Genomic DNA, 16,000 nt, shown 5'->3' with positions numbered 1-16,000 from the left:
CCTCCCGAGTAGCTGGAACTACAGGCGCCCGCCACCACGCCTGGCTAATTTTTTTTTGTATTTTTAGTAGAGACGGGGTTTCACCGTGTTAGCCAGGATGGTCTCGATCTCCTGACCTTGTGATCGGCCTGCCTCGGCCTCCCAAAGTGTTGGGATTACAGGTGTGAGCCACCGCTCCCAGCCTGAGGTTGCCACATTTTTATAGCTAGTGGTCCTTCCACTTTACCCTCAAAGCCAGCAATGGTAGTTCTGGTAGGTCAAATCCTTCTCAAGTTGCATCTTTCTGATCCAATCTTCTACCTCTTTCTTCCTCTTTTAAGAGTTTATGTGATTAAATTGGGTCCATTCAGATATTCCAGAGTAATCTCCATCTCTTAAATTGAGCTTATTAGCAACCTTAATTCCAACTGAAACCTGAATTCCCTTTGCCACATAAAGTAATATATTCACAGGTTCTGGAAATTAGGACATGAAAATCTTTGGAACATTATTATTCTACCTTCTATTTTTTTTTACAAAAGGCTGTCTTACCTTATTTTCAAAACTTTCAGAGTGATACAACTTTATGAATCTCTAGAGTTTGTCACTTATGTATCAATCATACTATTTACTAAAATAAAATATTATTGCATACCTTCATTATCTCCTGAAATAGAATACATTTGGAATTATTATAATTTCCTAAACAACCAAATATCATAAAGGAAAATTGTATGTTAACTATTTTTTCTAACACTCCTCAGTTTTCCTTTTAAAAAGTGGATAATCTTTGCAAAATTCTCATTTATTTTCAGTTACTATTGTTAATAAGCTTTAACTGTGGTCTTGAAAGTGATTATAATTTTTGCTGTAAAATAATGTACATGGGCTTTGTATCAACTAGTTAGCTTAATGGTTACATGTCTTGAGTATTTACTTGAATTCTATGCTATTAACTAAATTATTGAGTTTTCTGTTTTACTTGTATTCATCATATATTGTAGTGACCTGAAGATCCCATAAACAAAGTGAAATAAATCTAGAGATAATATAGATTTTTTTAGAGTAGTCATAAACTAATCAATTTAGGCAAAGGAAGCTTCAGTAAAGAAACATAGACTATTATGTAAACAAATATCTCAAATAACTCAATATATAGTCTTAAATTAGGTAGTTTCTTGGCAAGTTTTTAGGTTAGGTGATATCCTAATGTGAAGATATGATTTTTAAGTGTTTTCAGAATAATTTGTCTTCATTCATTTCTGTATTTATTATGCAAACCTTATTGCAAAACACTTTTCTAATTTCTGTAGCCACAAAGTTGAGAAAGACATGGTTGGTATTGTCAAGGGAGAAGAATGAATAAACTTCTATTCACCAGATATTTATATTTCACTAAAATCTTGACATTTTTAAATTAGTTTTTACTAAACTCTTATGTTCCAAACATATTTTTAAGCATCCTATATTTTTTAATTACTGAATGCTCTCAACAACTCGATGAAATGGATTCTATTATAACTTCAATTTCCATATGGGAAATAAACCAACGTTGGTTTCAGAAACTCATCAAGTCACACCACCTTTAAATGGCAGACTGAAAATTTCAGCAATACAGTATAAATCCAGCGTTCTCTTAACCCTTATGCACCAAGTTCTTTTAATATTTTAACCTCTAGGTTTCAATTGTTTTCTAGATTTTACAAGTGAGGAAATAATGGCCCAGTGATGGTAAGAAAAAGTTGATAAGGATTTCATGAGTGGTAGATGTCAGAGCTTGAAATAAAACTCTCTTTCTTTGGCGCTTTGTCTTCAACGAAAATGTTCTTTTCATTAAGTCGTCATAAATCCTGTAAGTAGAAATAGGTGAATACAGCTGGGTGTGGTGGCTCACACCTGTAATCCCAGCACTTTGGGAGGCCGAGGTGGGTGGATCACCTAGTTCAGGAGTTCGAGACCAGCCTGACCAACATGGTGAAATCCTGTCTCTACTAAAAATACAAGAATCAGTCAGGCGTGGTGGTGGGTGCCTGTAATCCCAGGTACTTGGGAGGCTGAGGCAGGAGAATTGCTTGAACCTGGGAGGTGGAGGTTGCAGTGAGCCGAGATGGCACCATTGCACTCCAGCCTGGGCAACACAGCGAGACTCCTTCTCAAAAAAAAAAAAAAAGAAAGAAAGAAATGAAATAGGTGAATACTTTAGTAACAATAAACCAAGGAAAGAGGAGTATATAAGTCATGAAAGAGGTTCAAATCTCTAAATCACAGTAAATTATAATAGAATAATTACAAAATATCTTCAACCAAACACGTGGGTCATATTGAGCATCAGGGTATGTACACGATTCCCTGTGTCATATTGGATTGCATCCACAAACCATTTAGACAGATGGTATGGGTATGTTCGACTGAGTCTGAGCTGATGGATTCTGAAATGTTTGCTGAATGTTTCACCATCACAGCTAGAGTCACAGCCCATCTCTTGAGGTTTGGTTTCTAAAGATATTGTTCCTCTTCTGATTACATATTTAAAATTAGAAGAGATAATGTTTCCAATACAAATTTGAACTGTATGTCTGTTTTCTTTTTCTGCTTCAAAGATCAAATTTGATTGATTTAGCAAAGAAGAATTGGATCCCAAAAGCAATTTTCTATCATAGCAAGAGGAAACAGGGATATAGTTTGCCTTTCTCTGAAAAAGCATAATTGGAATTAAAATAAAATATTCTGTGGTTTTATATGCCTAAAAAAAGACAAAGAAATAACTAAGAATGTCCAGAATCTAAAAATCTACATAATAGAAGAGTCATTCAAAATGAAATTTGAGGGAGTAAGGCAACATTAAAACATGCTCCCACAAGTGGCATTCCATATTTACTAATGTTATTAGCATCTCTGTGTGAAACCCCCTCACATTTAAAATACTAAGACATGATTTAGAAGCCTGGACATTAAAGAGATGGAAGTATAATTGTTTTCTTTGTATACTGAGGTTAACCACATGGATTTTATTTTAATTAATTAAAATACTATGAAAACCAAACATTTTAAATCTATCTAACTCAATTCCCTAATCTGCATCATAAAAGAATTAGTATGAATACGAATTCTAAAGTCATTTGTGAAGTCATTTATAACCTTTATGTGTTTCCTATTCTCCTGATTAAATTACATGTCTGAGTGATTCTTAATTATATTTTGCCAAATGATTTGAAAGCTTTCTATCTTAAGGTCTGTTAGTAAACAAATGAAAGTGAAAAAATAGAGTATGTCCAATATAATTCACATAATGTAAAAGCTTTATCATTGCCACAGGATAGTGCAAATGGTTACTACTAATAAAGTCAACTCCAGCAAGAGCTATCTTGGCAAATGGAAGGCTCACGAAAGATTTATTGTAGACATCTCCTTGAAATTTATGCTTCATACAGATTATCTTCTATTAACTGGTGAGCTTGAACCTTGAAAGGAGCTTCAAGTTTCAGATAAGTAACACACATCACTGAACATTACGTCTGCCACCTGGTAATGGATAATATAAATACAGCACATTTATTCAGTGGGGAAGGAAAACCGCTTCTATAGCCAATTCTCAATTATTCGGGGTAATGGGGGAAAACCTCTGAGCGGTTATATATAAATACAGATAATTGGCAGAATATGTAAATTAGGTCCCATCTCACAATGTTTATGAACATTTTGCCTGAAGAGTGATAAAAGCAAAAATGAAGAAATATTAAAACACTGTAATTATTATGAAGTATTTGACAGATTTACTCTTGCCTGGTTTTCCTCCTATCTTTCAAAATTTTCCTCCTCCATCTCTCTTCCTTGTTCACTCTCAAAAGGCATATAATCTTCTGGGTTCTCTACTCAGCTTTCTCCTTTTTTATATATTTACAAATTCTTTCTGGTTCATCTCACCCACCACCATGGCTATAGATAGCAAGATGCTTAATAGGTGCTGGTTGAGTAAACAAACTGCTAAGATACCCTCTCCCAAGTTGTTTCAATTCAATTAAATACTTATGTATAGTGGATGAGGTTAACACCCCTATATGTCTGACAGTTATCTGCAGAGTTTTATTTGAATACAGATACCTAAGCCATTCCTACACCTCAGAAATCAGAATCTGGAGGACAATTGGGACAGAAAACAGGAAATCCTCACTAAAAAGAAATAACTAAACTAACCGAACACACACACACACACACACACACACACACACACACACACACAGGTAAACCACGAGAGAAGTTCAAGACACAACACACAATGTTTAATTTTTATACAACTGGATAATTCTGTGAATTTTCCAAGTTGCATATGTGAGTACATTGTATTGTGTAACCGGAATTCCTTACTCAAAATGGCAGCTCCAGCTGTGATAGAACAAAGCTCCAGCCTCGTCCTTTCACTTGATGAGCTATTTAATCAATCACATAGTCATGGCATGTATCTCAAGAGGGGTGAGTTCTTCGAACCACAGGAGTTGGCAGGGCCAGTTTGTGCATCGTAAGATCTGCATCAGTCAATGTTAACCAAACAAATATTTTTTTCATCAGAACTCCCTCTGAGGCAGGCACTATAACATCAGATTGACTTTTGTCCTAACTGCTTGGCTGACATCTTCTAAAAGGACTTTTGACATATGAAAATGACTAAGACAGTTTTTCACGAAGCAGCAGTCTCCTCATCTACGCATGGAATTAGTTTTGGTTTTTAATCCTTATCCCTTCTCCCAGTGATCTTTTAACAATCTTTCTTGAAAACTTCTTGTAATACTGCTTAGAATAAAGATCTGAATCTTCAACCTATTTTCATTAGGCCCTCCAAAGTCTGGCTGAGACATCCTCTTCCACAACACTCTCTGCACTCAATTCTCCAGCAATAACAGATTATATCTGCATTTCTCAAAATGATCACACTCTCCTGTCTAGGCTGAGTACCTCTGTTAAGATGGCATCCACTGCTCTTCTACCAACTCCCTCACTCTTCTTTCAAGCCTCTATTCAAATGTTAGTTTCATCAACCTCCATATGGACAATTGCCAGAGCTTAACGATAGGTCTTCTCCTGATGACGTGGACTCTTGATGATAGCCAGAAGAAGATGCTATTATGTGCCTGGGGTCTCAAAACTTCCAGCAGTCTCCTGTTAGTCTCAGGATAAAACTACAAGCTGAGCTTGCTAGTCATGGTCCTTGGTGGTCTGCCTTCTTTCTGCCAGTCTTCTTCAGGTCATACTCATGACTTTTCATGTTACTGTGACATGAGGTTTCATTCGGCATTTCCAACGAGCCCTACTTCTTCCTCCCATGTGACGATGTATATACACACACTCTTCCCTCTGCCTGAACCATTCTTCTCTCTGATGTTACCTGCTGAAGTTCTCTTCCCCTTTGGATCTCAGCTCCATTGTGATTTCTGTAGTGATGCTTCTTTTTCTAGACTAGTGTCTAGAAAAAGTGTCTTCTTTTTCTAGACTAGTGTCTAGACCTTCTCATAGTGTCATTTATCACAGCTGAAATTTAATTATTTCATTTTCTCACCAATATATTCCATTGTTGAGCTCAGTGTCTGGCACATATTAGGTTCTGAATTTAGGGAAAATTTACTAGGATGGTAGTCTATTCTAGGTTTGACTGAATGTCTTTATTCTGTGCCTCTCAACACTTTGTCCTGCGATTCTCCTTTTCTTTATTTTTCCTTTAGGTAGGCAGTCTTGCTATGTTGCCCAGGTTAGTCTCAAATTCCTGAGCTTAGGTGATCCTCCTGCCTCAGCTTCCCAAATACCCGGGACTACAAGAGCACATTACTCTTCCTTCCACTTTCATTCTTTTAATCACTGGCTCACTGTCTGTCTTGAACCACTACATTGTAGCTTATCTGGGGGCAGAGGACATGTCTGCTATATTCCCAGCACCCTATATAATGCCTAGTACATGAGATATAATTAAAAAATTAAATGAGTTTCAAAAACTAGATATAAAGTTATCATTAATATAAAGATCATTATGTAAATCATTGAGTCAATACAGCTTTAGACAATCCATTTACTTTCTCCAGTTATTAACTCACCCACCCTAGACTTTTAAAGAATTTCCCCACTTAACCCTCCCACTAACTGTCCCAAATATCAGTGGGGGTCTGCAGAATACACGAGTTCTTTCCTGCAAAATATTCCTCCAAACCATCTAGTGTGAGGGTGGATATCCAGACAACCTCAGAGCTCAATGTTCATAATTAATCATGGATCTGCCAGGACATATTTAATTATAATAATTTAGCTAACATTACTGAGTATCAGTGAAGGATCAGGTACTGAACTTACTTTCTGTTACATATTTTATTTAATCCTCTGCATAATCTAGCTGAGAAGTGATCATTTGCCCAAGGTTATAGAAAATAACTTTTAAAGCTGGGATTCAACCCAGGCAGATCAATGCCTTAGCCTGAGTGCCTAACCATTTTCTAAATTCTCTGCCCATGATCAAGTTTCCATTTGCTGCTCTTCTACAACCATTCTTTATGCATACCTTTAATTGAATTACTTGAATTACACCATCTCCTTCCAAGACATTGAAGAGAAAGCCCCATTCATGATAGAATCATTTGCAGAGTAACAATGTTTCAGTCAATGACAGACCACATATGTAATGGTGGTCCCATAAGATTATAATACCATATTTTTACTGTACCCTTCTATGTTTAGATATGCTTAGATATACAAATACCACTGTATTACAATTACCTACAGTGTTCAGTACGGTAACATGCACTTTAGGAACAATAGGATATACTACATAGCCTACGTGTGTAGTAGGCTATGTCACTAGGTTTCTGTAAGTACACTCTATGCTGTGCACACAATGACAAAATCACCCAAGGATATGTTTCTTAGAATCTATCTCCATCTTTAAGCTACGTATGACTATGCCTCTTCATTGTTTCCTTCATGCCTCTTATGTACATAGGGTTATTTTTTGATCCCATCAACCTTTTGGAAAAACGCAATTTTTGTTATTTTCAGTTGTTCCATTGTAAAATAAGCTGTTGGTTCACTCCCCGTTTCCTGTCACTCACCATTTCGGTACATGTCTACAGTATCCAACTGTAAGTCTCTGTAATTCTACACCACTGGGTTTCTTCTCATGGCAGACCAGCAGTGTCTTCCTCCATAGCAGCCCAACAAATGGCTGGGATTTTGAGGACAAACAGCCCAGCTTCCTTATCTCTCAGTTGGATCAACTTTGAGGCATTTTCTGTTTAGACTGTCCCCTAGAGTTCCCCATTAAGAGTGAATCTCAATTATCCCCCTCAATAACTGGTCACTACCCTCTATTGACCTCCTTTCTCTCCCTGTCTCACTTCCCTATCCCCTTACTGAGCTTACTAGGATCACCTTCCAAATCATCTATTTGCAGTTAAATCCTTGTTTCTCGGTGCTTTTTGAGCAACCCTCCTGAAGGTCTGCTTGCATTCCTAGAGCTTCATTCTTCTGTTTTCCTCCATCTTCAGGAGCCTAATTTGAACATGGCCTGGATGGAATTTATGATTTCTGTTCAGTAAGTTCCCATAGAGGGTCCTAGCTTAACCTGTACTTTTCTAACACAATATTTTCTAACCTTGCCTAATTTCTTCTCCTCTAGCTTCTATTTTTCATTTGCACCCACTATGCCATGCCATCAAAATGGCCAGGAGGCCTGTACCAGCTCCCTTACATAGAAGTGGCTTTGTTGCTACTCTGACTTTTAAGTTAAATATCCTATTATCCAGCATCAGGGACCAGGTAACTGTTAGTCATGCTTTGAGTCCTTTGTGATTTCCAGAAAATTGGCCCAAGGGATATAATCTCTGTAAGTAAAGATTATATCCATGTTTTCCCAGCAGCTCATCAGAGGATGAGATTTAATGCTATTTCAGACTCCCATTTCAAATTCATGTGTCTAGCCTGCCATAAAAGGCACTTAAAAATAATGTGGCTCTTAGGAGCTGATCTCAACTAAAAAAAAAAAGTTTTGGCCAGGTGCAGTGGCTCATGCCTGTAATCCCAGCACTTTGGGAGGCGGATCACCTGAGGTCAGGAGTTCAAAACCAGCCTGGCCAAAATGGCGAAACTCTATCTCTAACTAAAAATACAAAAATCAGCCAGGCGTTGTGGCAGGCTCTGTAATCCCAGCTACTCGAGAGGCTGAGGAAGGAGAATTGCTTGAACCCAGGAGGCAGGGGTTGCAGTGAGCTAAGATCATGCCACTGCACTCCAGCCTGGGCAACAGAGTGAGACTATGTCTCAAAAAAAAAAAAAAGTTTTTGATATAGTTTCCAAATCTTTAATTTATTTTATATAGATATATATATATACACACACACACACATATATATAATGTTTATATTATATGTGTGTATTATATCAATGTTTCATATTGAATCTTTGTTCTTTTGTCAATTAGATTTCCCATGTTCTTTTCCTGGAATTCCTGTTGGGCAAATGTAATCTTTTCAATAAAAGATAAACATTTCACAATTTCTTGTAATAATTCTTTGTAATAATACCACTCTCATTTTCATATTCTCCAAGCCACTTAAAAAGTACTAGTTTATTAACCAAGCAATTTATCAATATTTATTCATAATGCCAATGGCAGACTTCTTGTCATAAATAATTATTGAGGTAATAGTTTTATTATTAAAAACTGATGACAAGTGCAGAGTGATTGCCCTAATAAAGACTGATGACAGAACTTCGTATCTGATGCGACACTCAGAACACTGTGCAGATTGAATCTAAGGCCTCCTGCATGGATAATAAATTGTTATTTCAGAGAATAAAATGATTGATACATTTGCTTGCTGTGGAAAAAGCAATGGGGAGAAGATTCTACTCCCTAACTTATTTAGACAGGCTATGGTGAAATTTTCTTTTCTTGTGACAGATTTAACTTTCCAATAAAATGACAGCTCTTTGGCAGAGATAGGAGCAGAGAAGCCTTCTTTTTTAGAAGCTCCTAAAAGTCAAGTTCATTTTGGAATACATCTGGATGTTCTCTAGCCTCCTTGGCTCCCTCAGCAGGTGGGCGTCTGGGCCAGAGGTAGGAACATGGTGGGAAGTCATGCCATGTGATAGCATGGCCAGCTCAACAAGGAGATAAATGAGGTCTGTCAGATTACATTGGAGAAACTGCGACTGACTTTTGCATCACCTGGCTCGGTGCACAAGTTTATTGTATTTTTTTTTCCTATTGGTTTGATCTTACCTTTTATGACAAACTAACCCTGGAAGTCATCCATCTTTTGACAACCTGGGAAATGACTGTATTGGGATGAGGTAGGGAGGAGGAAGAGAGAGAGATTGAGACAGAATTGAAATTGTATGTCCTATGTATTTTTAAATGTTTTATTCATAACTGCTATTACTAAAAATTAAAATGAAATGACAAATATGGAAATCTCCTCAAAGAAAATACCTAATATTTAAAATGTATTCTCTTTACATAGCTTAATCTATTTATGCAACAAAAGGCAAGGAAAAGAATGACAAATATATAATTTAAAATGTCACCCAATAATGGCAGGTGTGAACTAAAGTCAAAGAATTATTACATTTTCCACTTTGTATTTTAAGTGAGCAATTGAAACATCAAATATGACATATATTCGATGGTTTTGGATCAATTCTAAATGAACTGCTTATTTATGAAACACAAGTATCCACCTTTGAGGTCTGAATGTATTAGATGGCTTCATTCTTCTCTGTATATGTCTAACAGTGTGAAACTAAAGCAATCTTTGAAAATTATTCTTGTGAAAATAATTTCTTTTCAGTTTTTTATTGTTAAAATTTTCTTAGAATATATAAAAGCATGTTTATATTTTCTCTATATTATTGAATGATGATTTTTATATTTAATAACTTTGTTTTCTAGAATATGGCCTTGATAAGAAAAATAGCAAAACTTCCTAACTCAATTATTTTAGTCTGTGGTTAAAATTATGTTGAGTCTATTTGTGAAATGCTATAGATTTCCATTCCTCTTTTTTATCTCAAAGCTTGATGTTTTCTTACAAATATTCATTTTAAAAGTACTTTTTAGCATTTCAATAGTGATAAAGACATTTGTATTAGTTTGAAAAAAAGACAATGCTGCTGCAATGTGATGCTTTGTAATTGGCAAACCTTGCCTTTATAGCATAAAGCAGGAATTATGGGCTCGCAAGGAGAGATTTTTGTTTCTTCTGTGGTATATGTTTAATTCTCTAGGATAGAAAATACATGATGTTCGAATTCTGACACTTATTAAATTAGATTCAATTACCGTGTATAGCAACACCACAGGATGTATTATGCTTTTCAGGGTGGACCCAGGACTTAAAATGTATTCACTGTATCCAAGAAATGTATGATTACCTAAAGACACCAAGGATAAACAGTTATTTCAGTCAACTAGTTAAAGCAATGGATTGCAAACATCTATGCATGTTTCACAGAAAGGTGAGGATGACTGTTAGCTCAATTAAGCAGAGCTTTCTCCCTTTATTCAGGGAACAGTCCTTGACACCATCTAAGTGCCAAGCACTATGCTAGGCACGGGTGACATATAAATTCATAACTTCCCATTGGTTCAGTAAGCATTTATGCACAGCCTATTTGCCAGAGCCTAAGCTAGATGTTGAGAATATAAAAGTGGGTCAGAGTTTTGCTCTTAAGGAACTCAGACATGAAAATAAATAGAATGCAAAGAAGTGTTAAAGTTATTGTGACAGAGGTTTGAATAAGATATAAAGCTAACAAATGTAAAATCTCAGTAATTATATCTGAAAGAGAAGGGGTTTCATGGAAAAGACATGATGAAGCCATCTTCAAAGATGATTTGATTTTCAATAATAAATGAAAGGGAGGGGGCACATCTGCCCTGAGTAGCTTGATTGCAAATAAAAACAACAAAAACAATGACAATAAAAATAACAGAAATGCCAGTTTTATTTAACTTTAAGTGAAAAAAAAAAAGGTATTGTAAAGAGATTACATAAACCACAGAACTGACAATAAAACTTGAGAGCCACAATAATGCCTGGCTTATTCAATTAAAAAGCTTCAGGTATTGTACTGTTCCTCTTCATACAGTGAGTAGTTTAAAACAGTAAAGTAAGTGTTAGTGTCACCACTGAAACTGATGATGAGCAAACCGTGATTCAGTGAGATAGAGAGACTTCCTCAAATTTCTGTGCTGTCTTAATCAGTATGCATGTTCTTTACCCTATACTATATTGCCTACAAATGAAGTCCTCCCCACCTTTGAAGTTTGCTGTCTTGGCCCAAGAAACAGACCCATGAAGTGTCACTCTAGAGACCATGTGATCCTATTGGAGAGAGTGCAGGGTAGGGAGGTAGCTTAGAGCAGGAAATTGGGCCAACTAGGAAAGCTTCTCGGAAATTCAGTCTCTTAACTACAGTGGGCATTTATCCTCACCAACTCATCTTTTGGTACGTGGTATTTAAACATTTTTTTAACTTTTTTTAAAATTTGTGTTCTCTCTTTCTCTCCCTCCCTCCCTGCCTCTGTCCCTCCCTCCCTCCTTCCCTCCCATCCTTCCTTCCTTCCTTTCTGGCAAACACAACTAACTTCTAGTATAGAAGCCAAAAATGCCCAAACATTTGCTTTTTACCGTGATTCTTAGTAGCCAGAAAATAAGCATGAAACCTACATTTAAGAGATTAAGCGTTTCTGCCCAAGACTTTGAGTCTGAAAGGGGTGACCCAAAAGAGCAGGGAGCTGAATTGTTCTGGAAAGGACAGAAGCAACCTCACTGTTTAGGGTAGCAGGGTCTGTGCTACCATGGTGGCACTAGAGGGGGTGGCAATTAGTCCTTTCCCAGAGCATGGCTTTGGCTGTTATCTGATCATCAAGCCTTCTCTGACTGTTATCCACTTCCCAAGGCTGACTCTCTGGCCATCTAGATTGTGTGGTCTATCCCATATCTGCCTAATACATTTCCCTTACTCTTGAGTTAATCAGAAACAACCATTACCAATAAAAACCCTGACAAGAAAAGTAAATTTTTGCAATATAAAAATGTCTCCCTAATTTTTCTACTTCATAAACAGCTCATTTGTCCTCTGTGGTGAAAATACTGTTCAAGAAACTTGTGCTTGCAACAAATCCCAACTGCATGGTGTCTTCAAAATTATAACAAAGTTTGTTATTATAGCAAAGGTGAAAAAAGTCTTATTGTTTGTTTGCTCTCTGCTGGTTCATTCCATTTCTTTGGGCTGTTTTCCCTGCTGTTGGTACTATGAAAACGCATAAGGAATATGAACACATATTTGATGTTTATGAGGCTGTTGGCAGAGGATACAAAATCCAATTTCTAGACAAGGCTTATTCCAAGGCCGTAATCACTCATTTGTTATCATCTTCCTTTTAAAAGCTTTAAGCTTATCTGTACAGAGTTGTGTGGTACAGAATAACAGACTACATTCAAATACTGTAAGATTTTTGATGACTTGCTTTTAGAAATAATTATTGGTCAATTTTTTGTAGTCCTTACAGCACTATGATCTCGGCAAGAGGAAAAAAAGTTAGGCACTTAAATTTTCTTCACCTTTTCAGTAAAATTAATGAAACTTCTTCTGAAGACATCACTTGTATGTGGTACTTTTCTTTTCTATGCAGATTCATCCCGTAAGTTTCTTTCAATATTCAAGTCTGGGGAAATTATTTTCTTCTTAATGGATTTGTCACTTTTATTTATTTATTTTCCTTAGCAAACAAGACTAACATAATTCAGTTTCTCTCCTTTCACTGATTTCCAGGAAGATGATAATAAAGTGAGCTTTAACCTTTGCTGTTTAGTTAGTCAGAGTTATTTACAATGACAAAAAAAAAAAAAAGAAGCAATGTAAATGTCTAGAGTAATGTCAAAACCTTATTAATGGTATATATTTAAAGAAAATAAAATCAGTTTGTCAAGGAGATATATTCACCCCCATGTTTATTTCAGCTGTATTTATAATAGTCAAGATATGGAATCAACAGAAGTCTCCATCACCCAATAGGTGACTCAAAAAATGTGGCATATATTCACAATCAATACTATTCAGCCATTAAAAAAGATGAAATCTTGTCAGAACAATGTGGATGATTCTGGGGAACATTATGTTATGTAAAATAAGTCAGACACAAAGAGACAAATACTATATAACCTCACTCATATGTGGAATCTCAAATAGTTGACTTCATAAAAGTAGAGAGTTGAATGGTAATTACCAGAGGTTGGGAAAAATAGAGGGTAGGAATGATGGGAAAAGGTTGGTCAACAGACATAAAGTTATCATTATTCTGTTGCATAATTGAATAACTATAACAATTATCGGGGGAACCAGCCCCCAATATTTCAACGTAGGTTCTTTTCTATTTTCCCTAAGTGTCGACCGGTCTGAGAAATAAAGAGAAAGAGTACAAAAGAGAGGAATTTTATGTCTGGGACTCCAGGGTGACATCACCTATTGGTAGGTTCCATGATGCCCACCTGAGCCGCAAAACCAGCAAGTTTTTATTAGGGATTTCACAAGGCGAGAGGGGTATGAATAGGGAGTGGGTCACAGAGATCACATGCTTCCTAGGGCAATAAAAGATCACAAGGCAAATGGCAGAACAAGATCACAAGGCCAGAGCAAAATTAGAACTACTGATGAGGTTCCATGTCCCGCTGGGCACGCACTGTCATTGATAAACATCTTAACAGGAAACTGGGTTCCAGAGCAGACAACCGGTTTGACTAGAATTTGCCAGGCTGGAATTTCCTAATCCTAGCAAGCCTGAGGGTGTTGCAGGAGACCAGGGTGTACTTCATCCCTTATCTTCAACTGCATAAGACAGACACTCCCAGAGCGGCCATTTTAGAGACCTCCCCCTGGGAATGCATTCCTTTCCCAGGGCTATTCCTTGCTGAGAAAAGAATTCAGTGATATTTCTCCTATTCGCTTTCTGCAAGAAGAGAAATATGACTTTGTTCTGCCTGGCCCCGCAGGCAGTCAGACCTTATGGTTATCTCCCTTGTTCCCTGAAAATCGCTGTTATTCTGTTCCTTTTCAAGGTGCCCAGATTTCATATTGTTCAAACACACATGCTTTACAATTTCTGCAGATAACGCAATCATCACAGGGTCCTGAGGTGACATATATCCTCAGCTTATGAAGATGATGGGATTAAGAGATGGGATGAAAGTAAAGACAGGCATAGGAAATTATAAGAGTGTTGATTGGGGAAGTGATAAATGTCCATGAAATCTTCACAATTTATGTTCAGAGACTGCAGTAAAGACAGGCTTAAGAAATTATAAAAGTATTAATTTGGGGAACTAATAAGTGTCCAAGAAATCTTCACAATTTATGTTATTCTGCCATGGCTTCAGCCGGTCCCTCCATTCGGGGGCCCTGACTTCCTGCAACAAACAATAAACATGTATGCCTCAAACTATCTAGAAGAAAGGATTTTGAATATTCTCATCACAAATAAATGATATATATTTGAGTTGATGAATTTGCTATTTATCTTGATTTGATCATTATACAGTATACACATGTATCAAAACATCACGTTGCACCCCCATAAATATGCACAATTATGTATCATTACAATAAAACTTAAAAATATATTAATATATACATAAGTAAATAAAGTCTAGTTGCTAACAACATATTTATGTGTGGAAAATTTGTTTCCCTTAAAATATGTTGTCAGTATACCCCTAAGCAGTTTAAACCCATTCAGAATGTGTTTTTACTGTTATTTCAAATGCTTCAAAAACAATATCCACATGCAGGTATTTTATGGTGGTGTAGCTCTGATTTTCTACCTAAGAGCATCTAAACTCTATAGTCAGAAAAAGTGTTTCATTTATTCAATCTCTATTCTCACCACCAAGGTCATGGACTCAATAAATACTTATTGACCAAATGAAAAAAACAGACACAGTGTACATGGCAGAAACGATAACAATTATTGCAATTATGGCACCATACCATAAGAAACTATGTAGCCATAAAAGAAATATATGATTTAGCCCTGCAATGACTTTCAAAGTAATTCACAATATATTCTTAAACTATTTTTTAACCAAGATACAGAACAGTGTGCATATTGCAATGTTATCATTGTTATTCACATAGATTATGTAATACAGATTCCTTCTGTCTATCTAAAAGGAAGAAGCTGAGGCCAAATTAATATAAGCAGAGAGTTTATTTGAGCAAAGTTTGAGTATTGCAACCTGAGATCATAGATTGAAGTTGCTCTGAATATACACTCAGATTAGCAGCAGTTATGAGTGGATTTTTAAAGGAAAAAAAAAGGCAGGGGGAGGGAATGTGCTGATACAAAATTTCTTGCCAGGAAATCTCGTTGGTTTACAGAAATAACACTGGTTAGCAATTGGCTATACATTGTTAAGCTATTGGGTATGGGGTATAGTGTCCAGTGTGGCATTATCATGTTAATTTATAGCTACTTGTGGCAATAGCAAGCGGTTTCAAGAGATGAATACATAGCTCTAAGTGGGCAGTAGGGTGTGATTGCAGTCCCATTTTAATGTCTCTCTGTGTCTGATAATTAAAAGGACTTTCATTCTTCAGGAAAAATTTTTTTCTTTGATTACTTCATTAGTATTTGGAAAATGTGGGATATAACTTACATGTTCTTAGCTAACCTAGAATACAGATCGCAGGATCAACTTTCCAATTGTGATAAAAATCTAATAGAGCCCTAGCCAAGTCTCCAAAGTACTCTTCTTTTTTCTATTTTTTTTTCTTTTTGTTTGAGACAGAGTCTTGCTCTGTCACCCAGGCTGGAGTACAGTGGCATGATCTCAGCTCACTGCAACCTCTGCCTCCTGGGTTCAAGTGATTCTCCTGCCTCAGCCTCCCTAGTTATCTGGGACTACAGGTGTGCACCACCACGCCTGGCTAACTTTTGTATTTTTAGTAGAGATGGGGTTTCACCATGCTGGCCAGGCTGGTCTCA

This window comes from Pan paniscus, chromosome 18 (genome assembly GCF_029289425.2).
Source record: "Pan paniscus chromosome 18, NHGRI_mPanPan1-v2.0_pri, whole genome shotgun sequence".
NCBI lineage: Eukaryota > Metazoa > Chordata > Mammalia > Primates > Hominidae > Pan > Pan paniscus.
This window is presented reverse-complemented; position numbering follows the sequence as displayed.